A 14,068-nucleotide genomic window follows, 5' to 3' on the forward strand; every position below is an offset into this window, starting at 1 on the left:
GTTGTACTCATTAAACTAATAACTCTTACCGCCAATTAAAATTCATTGAAGTGAGAGGATTCGAAACCCTCACTTTCACATTAGAACTGACCGCCTTAAGCACTACGCCATTTTACGAATCGCGTACGCCACTCTTACGAAATAGTACGATATAGTCTGTAATGTTACACTTTTTCCATGAAAATGAAATGATATACCGAGTGAAAGAGGCCAAGTGCGTCTTCAACGGAAATGCAGACAGTCCAACTGACTTTGAATTCCATGAACGGAGGTATGAAAAACATAAGCTAACTGAAAATGAAACAGTAAATATCTCTTATAATGCAGATACAAAAATAAATATATGTAAAAGCGTGCAATTCTGCTATACAAAACGTATTTCACCTCCATATTTACCTCAGTATATGCATTGCTACCGTAACGTTTGACTCGCGTAATGGTTTCTTAAACGACAAACGCACACAAATTACTGTCACTATTGGTCCCTTTGAACGTTTTCAGAGCCATTCTTCTGATGTAACTCAGTATTTCCAAAACAGACACTTCTGGTCAATCCTACAATATATTGAATAGAACTTGGGAGTTAGCTCATGATGTAGAGCTTTGATTACGATTTAGTCGCTGAATTTCCATCTGACAGTTTGCAGACCGAATAAAGAAAACGAGAAAAGGACTTTCAAAATTCAGTGTTTGTCTACCGAACACTGAAACGGCTTGTATATCAACTACCGCAGTAAAAATTGAGCGTGTTACTAGTGAGCACAGACATGCGATTTAAGTAATCTAGGGAATGGACACGAATGTGCGACTTCACATTTACATAGCACGGAGCTTACCACTACAACACGAGCAGATATGTCTCCGTGACACCTCGAAAAGACTATCAGAACTTCCTCCATACACTTCCTCATCCTATAGTGGTGCCACATCCAACATACGGCCAGACTTAGAATTCTGAGTGGTGGCCGGGATACTGGCCGCCTTAAGTAAACGTCTTGCAATTCGCCTCTGATGTGGCCAGCCGGTGGACTTGTTTTATACTGTTCTTTCTTTCATCTTGAAGAAATATTCTGACTGGCTTCCATTTAAAATGTGAGTCTGAGTAGGCAAAATTCATTATTTGGACCCAGATTTGACGTTTGGCACATAAGCTAAGCTTGCTCTCTAGTATCATACATTGGCCGCGCTGGATTAGCCGAGCGGTCTATGTGCGCTGCAGTTATGGACTGTGCGGCTGGTCCCGGCGGAGGTTCGAGTCCTCCCTCGGGCATGGGTGTGTGTGTTTGTACTTAGGATAATTTAGGTTAATCAGTGTGTAAGCTTAGGGACTGATGACCTTAGCAGTTAAGTCCCATAAGATTTCACACACATTTGAACATTTTTTAGTATCACATTCGGAGTTATCTACATTTCCAAATATTGAAGTAATAAAGACAGGAATGACGTAGTATAACATTGGCTTACTGGTAGCACTCTCGATTTTCGCTGCGATAATTGACATACAAGTCGATTCAGACTTCGGGAAACACTGCATTTCGAAAGTCTCTTTCTCGTTTTCTTTATTCGATCTGCTGACGACTAGAGCTACCTCACAAGAAAGGCACTGAAAAGGCTTCAAGGGAATATTAATGACAGTAATTTGTGTGTTGTCCGTATTTAGGGAATCACCACCCGAGACAAACGGGGATATACTGTGGTAAATATGGATGTGAAAAACGTATTGAATAGAAGATTTTCATGCTTTTTCGTGTCTTCCTTTTTGTTCAAAAGGTGTGACAATACAGACCGTATCACATCATTTCGTAAGTAAAGCGTACACGATTGGTAAAATGGCGTAGTGCTTAACGCGGTCAGTTTCTAATCTGCAGGAACGGATTTCGTTTCCTGTCCCTTGAATGAATTTTAATTGGCGGTAAGAGTTATTAGTTTAGGAACACAACGAGCATTCATAATTTTAAAGCGTTACGTCTGCACCGTTGGTCTTTCACCACCTTTTCTCTTTATGTACTGTGATTTCTGCTTGGCATTAAAAGAAAATTATATCTCTTTCGTGCTATCGCCGGTATTGGCGTCCTACCTGCATGTAATAATGAGAACACATATTAATATGATGCTTTTTCTCGACATAAAAAACTAAATACTTTCTCTTTAATGGCTTCATCAGCATTGATAGCAGTTAGCGAAATAATTGAAAATCAAAAGACTGATGAACGACTGAAAAGAGCGAAATACACAGCCTGTATTTTATGTATAATCTGCTCCTCTGAAAAAAAAAGTGGAAAAAAGACAAACGAACGTGTCCAGTTTCCGTCCTCAATTGAATTTATCCGTCGGGGAATACTGGCAACAAGTTTCCGGATGAATCTGTTATTCTGTGACAACTCTTCCCGTGCTTTATGAACTGCTTCGGACAGCGCTGTCTTGGTTGTCGGTAGTGGTCTTCTAAACCTGATAATTTTCTTCATCTCTGTCCATAAGTGCTATATGGGAATGAAGTCAGCACCTTTGGGAGTCCAGTCCAATAGCCCTACGTCTCCGTGCGTTTGAGGCCAGTGTTTTACACAGTTCGCTGTATCGACAGGAGAACTGTCACGTTGGAAGATTATTCTGCGTCCCTAAAATCTCTGACGAACAGAAGGAAGAGTAACGTTCTACAGTATTTCGCAGTGGTAATGGCTAGAAAAAGAACGGTCCAGTTGTCGCTGCAGGTCGCAACCATTTGCTGTGAATTTAATAATTTCCTTTATTTGGGTCACTGCTTCTAAAGATGACCAGAAGCATTAAATGCTTCCTTCAGGCTTGCGTGCAGCAACAGCAGCATCAAGAAGTTAATGGCAGTAATAATCGAAGTGTGTGGTAACTTTATTCTCCGCTGTGGTATTCCTCGATCAGAGAAATTTCTGGAAATAGTGAAAATTTCAGATGCCTTCGAATTGGTGCTGTCATGGCTAAAAGTGTCTTTACGTCCAGGTGGCTTGAGGCTAGTATAGTTTCCGTGTCAGAAGGCTAATGATAATTAGCGAGTTAATAGAGAACTGAATTTTTTCGCCGTGTCTTGTGTAGTATGGATTCGATTTCCACTATTGGTATGTATTTTAAACAGACACGAAGAGATCGCCTTCACCTCTAGTAATGCCAAGTGAATAACGACTGGCTGCACCGTAGTTCAGAATCCGCATTATAAACATCATATCCCTTCGCTACCAAATGGGGCAGATGTGGCTGAGGTTGGCGCATAGCAGAAACTCTGGCGTCAACCACCTTCCTTAAACTAGAAAGATCATTTCATTTAATGAGCCAATGATCATTTAAGGTCACATGGCTCTTATTTTATTTGAACGTGAGGCGTTGAATATTTAGTGCTGGACTGGGATTCGAACTCGGATCTTCTTTTTCGTGGTATCTGAGCCACACGAAACAATATAGTTCCATAATTTCGTTGTTTTCCCCAAGATTGCAAACTCGCCTAGGTCTCCACGAAAGGGACATATGTGGGTTAGAATCCTGCTCCACCACAAAAATATCCATGTTTTCGTTTTATCACATCGAACTACTAGGTATAAATACTGTCATTTTTAATGTTGCTTCATGTGTTGTTGACAATAACGATAGGTGTCGTTATTTCTAGACAAACATGCACACATCCTGCTACTGATGAGCAAACAGTTCGTGGATAGAAGACAATATTGAGTTCGATTCCTGGTAAGGCAATAAAATTGTATCCTCATTTCAAATTAAAACATTTAACTGCTGGACAAAAATTAAATATTGAACATTTGATTTTACTTAGTTAACAATCTGATTACGTGCTGCGTTTGAGGACCCACTGCAAAACTTTATTTCATGGCACTTCGTTTTAAACAAGTGCAAAATTTTTCACTTGAAATTATGTTGAACGTTTTTCGTGGTTGGCTAACAAGGCGACAAGGTTCTTGACAATATTTCACGTAGCAAAAAGCACCATGTAGAGCACAAAAATTTTCAGGTTCAGGTTCTCTCACTAATACTGCTGAAAACTTCGATATTTCTCGACTCTTTATGCGTAGTCACCAATGGCCAACCTTGCTATCATCAAGTCTCGGTTAGGCACGAATCTTTGCTTCGTTACAATGTCTATAGGTGCTTGATCTCAATACAGATCCAGAACAAAACATTTCGTCAAGTCGTTTAAAGTTCAAATATGTGCAGAAATAATTGCTCTTTCATGAGTACAGAGAAATTACTGGTGATACGATGTTAATTTTGAGGTTCCCATAGAGAGCTCGCCACTGTTAAACGCGTTGCTTTTAGCTGGTTAGCGCACCATCCAATTGAAGACAAACCACTCATATCAGGAATGACGTTTCACAGGTGTGGGTAAACATTTTAAAGAGCGAAAATACTTCGAGCCGACGTAGAACTTAGGAGTCCACATATTGTCTCAACATCTCGTAGGTTAGGTTTGGTTAGGCTGTTTACTTTTGCCTAAAGGCTGCTGGAATGTCTTATGTGACTGAGCTAGTTAACTCACATTCTCATGAGTGCGGTAGTGATTTTGGAACGTCACTTACTGTAATAAAATTTAGTTTACAAGCGTTACGATCTGTCTCTCCTCCAATGACGCGTTTCCTATCATTTGCAGTATTGTGGTGCTGATTGACATCTGGACTTATTGCCTTAGAGGACAGTGTTCTCTAGTGATCTCTTGTGATGTCCATTTTGTACAGTCAAACGACTGTACTGCAGTGAATTGCCGGCCGGTGTGGCCGTGCGGTTCTAGGCGCTTCAGTCTGGAACCGCGTGACCGCTACGCAGGTTCGAATCCTGCCTCGGGCATGGATTTGTGTGATGTCCTTACGTTAGTTAGGTTTAAGTAGTTCTAAGTTCTAGGGGACTGATGACTACAGATGTTAAGCCCCATAGTGCTCAGAGCCATTTGAACCATTTTTTTGCAGTGAATTAGAATACCTGCAGGACAGCTGCGTTATGTAGGCTGCATGCAAATCAGGCGAAACCTAATTCAGGTTTTTCGTATGCTGTTTGGTATTATAATATTATTGGCCAGAGATGACAGATTCAACGTCGGCTGCGAAAATGTGTACAGGTGAAAACATGTACAACTGTTGAGGAGCTGACCGCCCAGATGACCCAAAAGGCTTTCAACGCTGTTTCCTCAGCGAACGCTGCTGCGGATAGGCTTCCGTAGCAGGTATCTAGCGGTACCTACTTGAACCTCATTGATTCTCTTCCTGCCATGGATCCTCAGCCAAGCGACTAGCGCAGCCGGTCACGTCGCTGGAGTCAGCATGGATCCACTTACCTGTCGGCACCTTCCAGAACCTCATTGTTTCTCTTCCTGAATGTCTGGCAGCAGTCCGTGCTGCAAAAGGTGGTTATTCAGACTTCTGACATGTGGTTGCATTGATAGGACTGGACATTGTATATTACTGGCGTTCTGAGGCCTACATCGTCTTTCATGTGCCTTAGGCTATCGAAATTTTGCTGGTGACCTGAAGGTTGTATTGATTTTATGCCTCTTTAGTACCTGGCTAACCGTTTCAGTTACTGACCCACAGAAAGTAAGCTTCTCCGTGTCCACGTCAGGGATCTTCTGCTTACGATATTCCGATAAAATGCCTTACGAAATGTGTTGACTGTTATAGCCGTTTCCTTCGAAAACTTTCCGTTAGTCGTTTTGTTCTTTTGGCAAATTTTTGACTCTTAAACGGCCCTCCACTCTCCAATATTCTCAGAAAAATATTCCTATAATAAATGGTGTTAATTGGTAGCGTGCAGATTGGTGAGTTATCGGTACGCACTGTGCCTGAGACACCACTTTGCCTTTCGGCGGACAAGCTCGTCAAAGAATTGCAAGACACAGTCCGTTGCTATCTGCATCACGATGTGATTTTGCATGTTGTTGTTGTGGTTCAAGAACTCTTCCAGCCTTTCAGGTCCATGAGAACAGACAATGAGTGTGTCGGCTGCACAATGGTAAAAGTAACAAGGCTCTGCAGGAGCCGTGTCTTGGGCGACTTCTACAAAGTACTCCATAGACAAGTAGGCTACGACGCAAGTGAAAGCCCGAGACAATTTTGTATGTATGTTTTATCATAATACTGTTCAAACGATGCCCTGAATTCAGTTTCATTCGAAAAGAATGAAACAACCTGACGAAAGCCGGAAATAACTCACGTGAGATCTTTTCACGTAAGAGAAATGTTGAAAAATCTAAGCAGGAAGCTGCTTGAAAATATCTGTGTCAGAAACTATGTATATTGACCACCAAGCTACTTATTTACTCGTAGAGGCTGCACAAACATAATTAGCAACATAACAGATCACACGTAGAAGAACAAGGAATAATTCTTCCCACGCATCCTCGGTGAATAGAACCGGAAGAAAAATAAAAATATTTTGTAATAAAATTGCTGACATTTCATAATGAAGCGCATAATATAAATGTAGACGTAAACGATGTTTTACTCGTGATTAATCTTTGGAAGTCGTTAATCTACTTTCAAAATAAAGTTATTTCTGCAGTTAGGTGACATTAAAAGCAATTCTCCATAGTCCAAGCTCAACAGAAGGGGCGAAATTCAAGCCCACGTTCTAGGTGTCCTTTTGTAGGGTCGCACGTTTTCACTGTCATACCGGGATTAGCCATTCAACAAGACCTTCCGCGTTCTTGTATCATTAAGCTATGATTTAGTTTTATACCTGTGAAGTGATTAAAGTGAAAGAGAACTATATTAAAAATGGTGCATAAATTTTAAGTAGTGTAGTAATCAATAAAATGTTTATATGTTTTATGTGGTAACGGCATGTTCTAGGCGAGAAGAACAACGTTAACCCTGCGACTGGATTCGTGATTTCCTGTCAGGAAGGTCGCAGTTCGTAGTAATAGACGGCAAATCATCGAGTAAAATTGAAGTGATATCAGGTGTTCCACAGGGAAGCTTCCTGGGACCCCTGCTGTTCCTGATCTATATAAATGACCTGGGTGACAATCTGAGCAGTTCTCTTAGGTTGTTCGCAGATGATACTGTAGTTTACCGTCTACTAAGGTCATCCGAAGACCAGTATCAGTTGCAAAGCGATTAAGAAAAGATTGCAGTTGGCGCTAAATAACGGAAAGTGTGAGGTGATCCACATGAGTTCCAAAAGAAATCCGTTGGAATTCGATTACTCGATAAATAGTACAATTCTCAAGGCTGTCAGTTCAACTAAGTACCTGGGTGTTAAAATTACGAACAACTTCAGTTGGAAAGACCACATAGATAATATTGTGGGGAAGGCGAGCCAAAGGTTGCGTTTCATTGGCAGGACACTAAGAAGATGCATTAAGTCCACTAAACAGACAGCTTATACTACACTCGTTCGTCCTCTGTTAGAATATTTCTGCGCGGTGTGGGATCCTTACCAGGTGGAATTGACCGAGGACATCGAAAGGGTGCAAAAAAGGGCAGCTCGTTTTGTATTATCACGTAATAGGGGAGAGAGAGTGTGGCAGATATGATACGCGAGTTGGGATGGAAGTCATTAAAGCAAAGATGTTTTTCGTCCCGGCGAGATCTATTTACGAAATTTCAGTCACCACCTTTCTCTTCCCAATGCGAAAATATTTTGTTGAGCCCAACCTACATAGGTAGGAATCATCATCAAAATAAAATAAGAGAAATCAGAGCTCGAACAAAAAGGTTTAGGTGTTCGTTTTTCCCGCGCGCTGTTCGGGAGTGGGATGGTAGAGAGATAGTATGATTGTGGTTCGATGAACCCTCTGCCAAGCACTTAAATGTGAATTGCAGAGTAATCATGTAGATGTAGATGTAGATGCAACAGTGATAGCAAAAAATCGAGTTACGAAAGAGGTTGAAATTTTAATTATTTGTAAAGTAAGATCGCGAACATACTTCGTTTAAGGAGGAAATAATTAACTGAGCAAAAAACGCCCTCATCCGGGAGACTTTGTTCACACCGGTTCGAATTTTATAACGAATGTAACGAAAGCTTTTGTCTCGAATGTTGCGTTATGTAGGTGCGAGGAGTGAAATGCAAGGATGAAAGGAACCTCTAAGGGACGGAGGCGGTATTCGTGAGACACACTTAGAACAACTTATAGGGGCAACCTAAATTTGGCACCTAGAATAAAAGTTTTCAGGATACTTAAAGTGTCCTGGAGGTCCTTTCGCTTTTTTTTCTTTTTTTGCTAGTTACTTTAAAGCACTGTGCTTAAAAAACTTGCATGAAAAACTTAAAAACAACCAGCATGATTAAGAAAGTAAAATCATTATCATGCTTTCAAATACGTAAAAGTGAAGATAATAGACGCTAGTGTTTTAGATTAGTCCAATGCTTCTTTACGTTCTGTTACGCCTAATGGTTGAGCAGCAGTGGGTCAACAGAAATAATTATTCAACAAGTGAGCAGTGAATTGTTTTTAATTGCGGAACGGCGCAACCGGAAGAGTTAGCAATAGGCCCGATGTTTTGTATGTATTCTGTCAGGATGTTATCTTTTCGAGAGCATAGAACATTGTGCATTTTAAGGTGGCCAAGCTTACGAGTGGTGGAAAAGTTAGATGAGCATATTTGCAGCAACTAATTTACGAAGGGCAGTGAGGCAGAATCTGGTTTATCTGATCTTCCTGAACGTGAAGGTGAAACTGGAAACCACAGTGAGGCCTAATGGGAGACCTGAAAGCATCCCTGCTTCGCAATAGGACTGTGTAGAAACTTTAATAGCCATAGAAATGCTGAAATATTTGGAGTTTCCTGTATATCATAAACTGGAAATATATTACCATAATTCCAAGAGCGCCCAGAGTGTTAGAAATTTAAAAAAAGCAAATGTGCTTCCGTAACTTACTTGGACAAAACTAACTGATAATATATGACACGAATGTGGAGTCGTAACCGTAACATATCTATCTCCGAAGGAATAAATGCGTATGATTAAAGCGAAACGCGTCCCATAGTAAAAAGGAAGCCCGAGGAATGTAGCACTGTCATACAAAGAAGCCTATGTTTCAACAAATGTTCATAACACACCGCAGCTCTGTAGCAGAGGGCGACAGAACTCTGGCAATGGAGCCACCCACACCAGTTCATGAATTTCACGAAGAGAAGAAAGGAAAGGATTAGCTGACATTAAAAGAGGAAGGGGGTTGAGATGTATGAAAGCCATGTTATTCAGGTAATGTTTCAAGAAAATTCGTCGACTGTTCTAGAAAACTTTCCGACAATTAGGTCAGTCCAGGAAGTTCTTTACAGAGTGAGTATTGTAAACTGTATAAGCTGCCAAAATTATACAGACGGTACATCTCGTTGCGTTTTACAAAAAAGTGTAATGAAATGCCGTTGTATCACGTTCTTTATCTTTGTATTCCCCAAGACAGATATACGAGAGTGAATTAAGTACAACCAGACGTTTTCTCTTTTCCAACATTACCATAATGAAGGTCGTGGTAGTAAATAAAAGCTAACATAAAAAATGGCTCTGAGCACTATGGGACTTAACATCTATGGTCAACAGTCCCCTAGAACTTAGAACTACTCAAACCTAACTAACCTAGGGACATCACACAACACCCAGTCATCACGAGGCAGAGAAAATCCCTGACCCCGCCGGGAATCGAACCCGGGAACCCGGGCGTGGGGAACTAGAACGCTACGGCACGACCACGAGCTGCGGACAGCTAACATCAAATAAAATGTGTTTTCTCTAGTACAAAATCAACTAATTACCACGTCATTTGTTATACGTTAATTACAATCAACTGTTTCCTCTGTTTACAGGATGACCGTAACGAAAATTAAATTCAGATTATTTTACTTTCCTAAAAGATCACCGTAACGGAAATGAAACCCACATTACTTTGTTTCCTATTACGCCAATACTACAATAAGTGTTCAAAACGCGCACCATTCATTATGGTCAACCCAAGCACATTTGCCTTTGTGGTATCGGTAACATCGCAAATCCTCTATGTAAGTTCGTGCAGATTATTTACTTGCTGAGCATCAATAAGTTCCTCCATATGGCTCCGAAAGTAAAAATGCGATAAATTCGAATCAGGACTGCATGCTTACCATCGATATAGACCAAAACGTCCTATCCATCGTCCTGGAAATCTTCAATTCAAAACTTTCCATACTCTGGGGCCAATGTGGGGTGGAGAACCGTCGTAGTGAAACAACATGTTATAATGCGCGGCTAACGGAATATTTTCTAATAAAGTTGGTAGCAATGTTTTCTCTAGAAAGGCTCAGTAATTGTTGCCAGTCAGTCGTGCAGGTACCACGTAAGCCCCAATACTGTAAACATCGATTATACACACCCATACATTTACGGAAAAGCGACGTTGAAAATGTGTTGGTACTACTTGACGCGGAATGTGAACACTACTCGTGTGCGTGTAATGGAAACTGGTTATTGCGTCACGAGTGAGACACGCTTCAAATGTGACAAGTATTTTGTTTTTACAAAATCATGCTCCAAGCTTTGTGATAAAAAGCACTCTGAGAATTCTCGTCGCGGAGGAAAATCTTACTCTTCCAACGCTTGCGCACGTTTAATGTTGTAAGGCCGCAGACGTTCCCCTTCGAAAGTGCGATGAACGACAGTGTGCGACACATCCACTGGGCGGGCGATGCTTTTTGTACTCTCAATATCTTCGTGCTCGCGGTCCAGAATACGTTCCTAAGCTTCCAACGTACGTTCTTCGCGTTGCTTTCGCACGGGGTAATAACGACCAGTATCTCTCCATTTACGCAAATTAAACACGTATTCGGAAGGTGTATCCTGTCGTGATTTACTTAATAATAAAACTAAAGCATATCGGAACAGACAATACGCTTCGCACACACAGTTAAAGGTAAGGATAACTACTGTATTTTGTTGGGAATGAATCGCAAAATAATCGAGTAAAAGTAGAGGATTATGATGATACAAACCTTTGGTTAACAGCAACAAATGTCGATCGTACAGGAAGTCTTCGTTTTGGGAAGTGTTATCGATAAATTCGTACAGCTGCCCTCGCAACGCCTTTTGCCTCGCCATAAATTAAATGAGCATCGTATAATTCAGTGATGGTAAATCTCCCTTCCACCCTAACGTTCAAAGGAGTTGAAATAACGTCTGCACAGGTAACTCGACGACTGCCGACGTTCGGCGTGCTACAGTGAGTCAACTACGCAGGCCGTTGTGGCCTACGTGTTTGCGACTCAACGCTCGCGATGTCAATATGCGCAGCGGTAATGTCTGCTTTTCCAAAAACATTGTCCCAAGTTTTTTTTTTCTGGGACAACTTCAGGAAATGGACAATCATATTGCTAGGCATTTTAAATCAATTACTTGTGTTCTACTAACAGGATTTTTCGGCAGCTTGTACCCTTCACACCCTGTAGTCAGAGATATTCAGTCTCATCAGTTTGGGGTGATGATAAGCGTATGCCCTGCTGTGTGCCGGATTGCGGCGCTTTTGGTTCGCCATGGAGTCGACGTTCGTGGAATTCGATTATTGCAGTCGACGCCAGAGAGGGGGCACCGAGATCACCAGCCAGGCGGGAGACGCAATAACGACGTGTCCACGTAATAAGCGATATTAATTAATTAACATCGACCCCGTCCTTGGCGGCTGGGATTAATATTCCTGCCACATCTGGGTTGGCAAGCCCTTTCCAAGCAATGAATCCGCTCCGGCACCACTAGTAAGGTAGAACTGAGTAATAAAGCGAAATTCAAATTTTAGCACCGCCACGTCATGAAGTAATACGTTTTGTATCACTGACATCTAACAGTAGCAGAAATTTCGAATTTTGTATATGATTATATATTATTATTTCTTTAAAAAATAGTGTTCCATATTCTTACACGAACAAGTACTGATAAAAAAAGTAAAAGTAAAGGCCTTTTACATCTGAGAACAAATACTTGATGACATATGGTTCATTTCACTCCCCCTGAGAGTGGTCAATACTCAGTGATGGAGTCTTTATGTTGACGTTCACTGCACATTTATTATCTACATCTACGTGTGCATCTACATCGATACTCTGCAAACCACTGTGAACTTTCTATGCACCAGTTGTTAAGGCTCCTGCCCGTTCTATTCATGTATGGAACTCGGGAAGCACGTGTCTAAAAGACACTGTGCGCGCTTTCATTAATGTAATCTAGTACTCACGATGTCTGTGTAAAGGGTTGCAGTATATTCCCAGAGTCATCACTTAAAGGCAGTTCTTGAAACTTTGTAAGTTGGCTTTCTCTGGATACTTTGGAAAAGTTTTCAGATGTCTGCCGGTTTAGTTGTTTGAGTGCCTTCGTGACGTTCTCCCATGGGCCAAACAAAACTGTAACCAACTACTGAACCGCTGTGATTGCTCCATTTCATATCCCTACAAAGTTCAGCTGAGCGAATCCAACTGTGACTCTTTAATAGTACGATTTTTCGTTCTGTAACGTGCACAGTTTTTCATTTTTGAACATTGTAAGCCGGTTGGAAATCTTTGCACCACTCTGAAATCTTGTCATGATCTGAGTGATTATTGGTGCAGCTTTTTGCAGACAGTGCCTCATTACAGATAACTGCATTATTTGCGAAAAGTCTATTAATATAGGCTTACTTGAAAATCAACAATCCCAACACACTTCCCTGAAACATCCCGAACCAACTTCTACATCTGTCAATGACTTTTCATCCAAGATGAGAATGTTTTCCAGGAAGTAAGATCAAATCTGTCACGAAATGATAATCACAGAGACGATCAGAAAGGTTTTATTTGCAACAGTTAGCTACACCTTCCAACTACTTCTCTACATAGTGCCCAGAGTTAAACATTTGTCGTAACGTTGTACCAGCTTTTTAATACTATCGTCATACAAGACCGCCGCCTATGTTTTCCACCAATTCTCTATGCTCGTTTGCAGCTCCTTGTCTGTGACAAAACGTTGTCTTCATAACCAGCAATTGATGTGAGCGAAGATGAAAATCAGAGGGAGCCACATGCGCATCAAAAGCAGCAGCAGATTCTTCACTGCCCCTGTAGAATGCGGCAGAGAATTGTCATGAAAAAGGAAATGCATGACAATTACGTTATGTGGGGTTGCATGAAATCAGACGAAATATTTCGGCCTACGCCGACACTTGGTGGGAGACACTATTTCCTAGGCATCATTCGTGATCGCTGTGCTCTCAAAACCGCACACTGCAACGTGATGCGATCGACAGCTATACTGGAGACACTGCTCAACACATCTGTGCAGAGCTTCATCGGATTTTCAGTGTGGTTACTGCCAATTACTAGGCACAGTGCTTTGTTCGAGCGATTTACGTTAGATTATAGTTAAAAGAAAAGCTAACCTAGCCGCAAATTCAGTACAGAATCCGATAGAGATTCCATGGAGCACTGGGGCTTTGTTCACTTCTAGCGATTTCTGCTGCACGACACCAGATTTAGGCACAAAACTGTGAACATATTTAAGCATGTAAATATATCAAGTTACAATCAAAGGTTTATAGTGCGTTTATGTCCAGAAAATAAGTGTGAAAGTAATTTATTTATTTTCTTTTTTATCATTATAAAATTCTTTTTCCCTTAATGTAACCAGTAGTCAATATCATGAATTGGTGAAAGAAACACCCTCTTCACAGAGGCGTGCAATACTACAGAAAAAAAGAAGAATGGTCCGATTCTGGTGACAGTACATGAAATGTGGGATTATCAGTTTGTGGCAATACTAGCGTTATCGTGTCATGATTTATAGGTACTGATGGACTTCACGTTGTATATGCATTTTCAAAAACTTTATTTCAGCTCACGAACTAGACAGTCAGCCACTGATGGTGTGACATACAAGACGTTCTATGAAAGCAATGCTGTTCCATAACTGGAAACGCTAATGCTGAATACTACACTTACGCGTACATTTGATAATGCTAATGCGGGAAACGAGGAACGACATGAAAATATTTCTGTTTTGGTCGTCACAGAAGGGTATATGTTTTTTATTTGTGTCATATCTGCTCAAGGATTCCAAAAAAGTTGCTAAGGAATAATGAAAACCATACCATTACTTTCAAACAAGA

This window comes from Schistocerca cancellata, chromosome 1, assembly GCF_023864275.1.
Source record: "Schistocerca cancellata isolate TAMUIC-IGC-003103 chromosome 1, iqSchCanc2.1, whole genome shotgun sequence".
In the NCBI taxonomy this organism is placed as follows: Eukaryota; Metazoa; Arthropoda; class Insecta; order Orthoptera; family Acrididae; genus Schistocerca; species Schistocerca cancellata.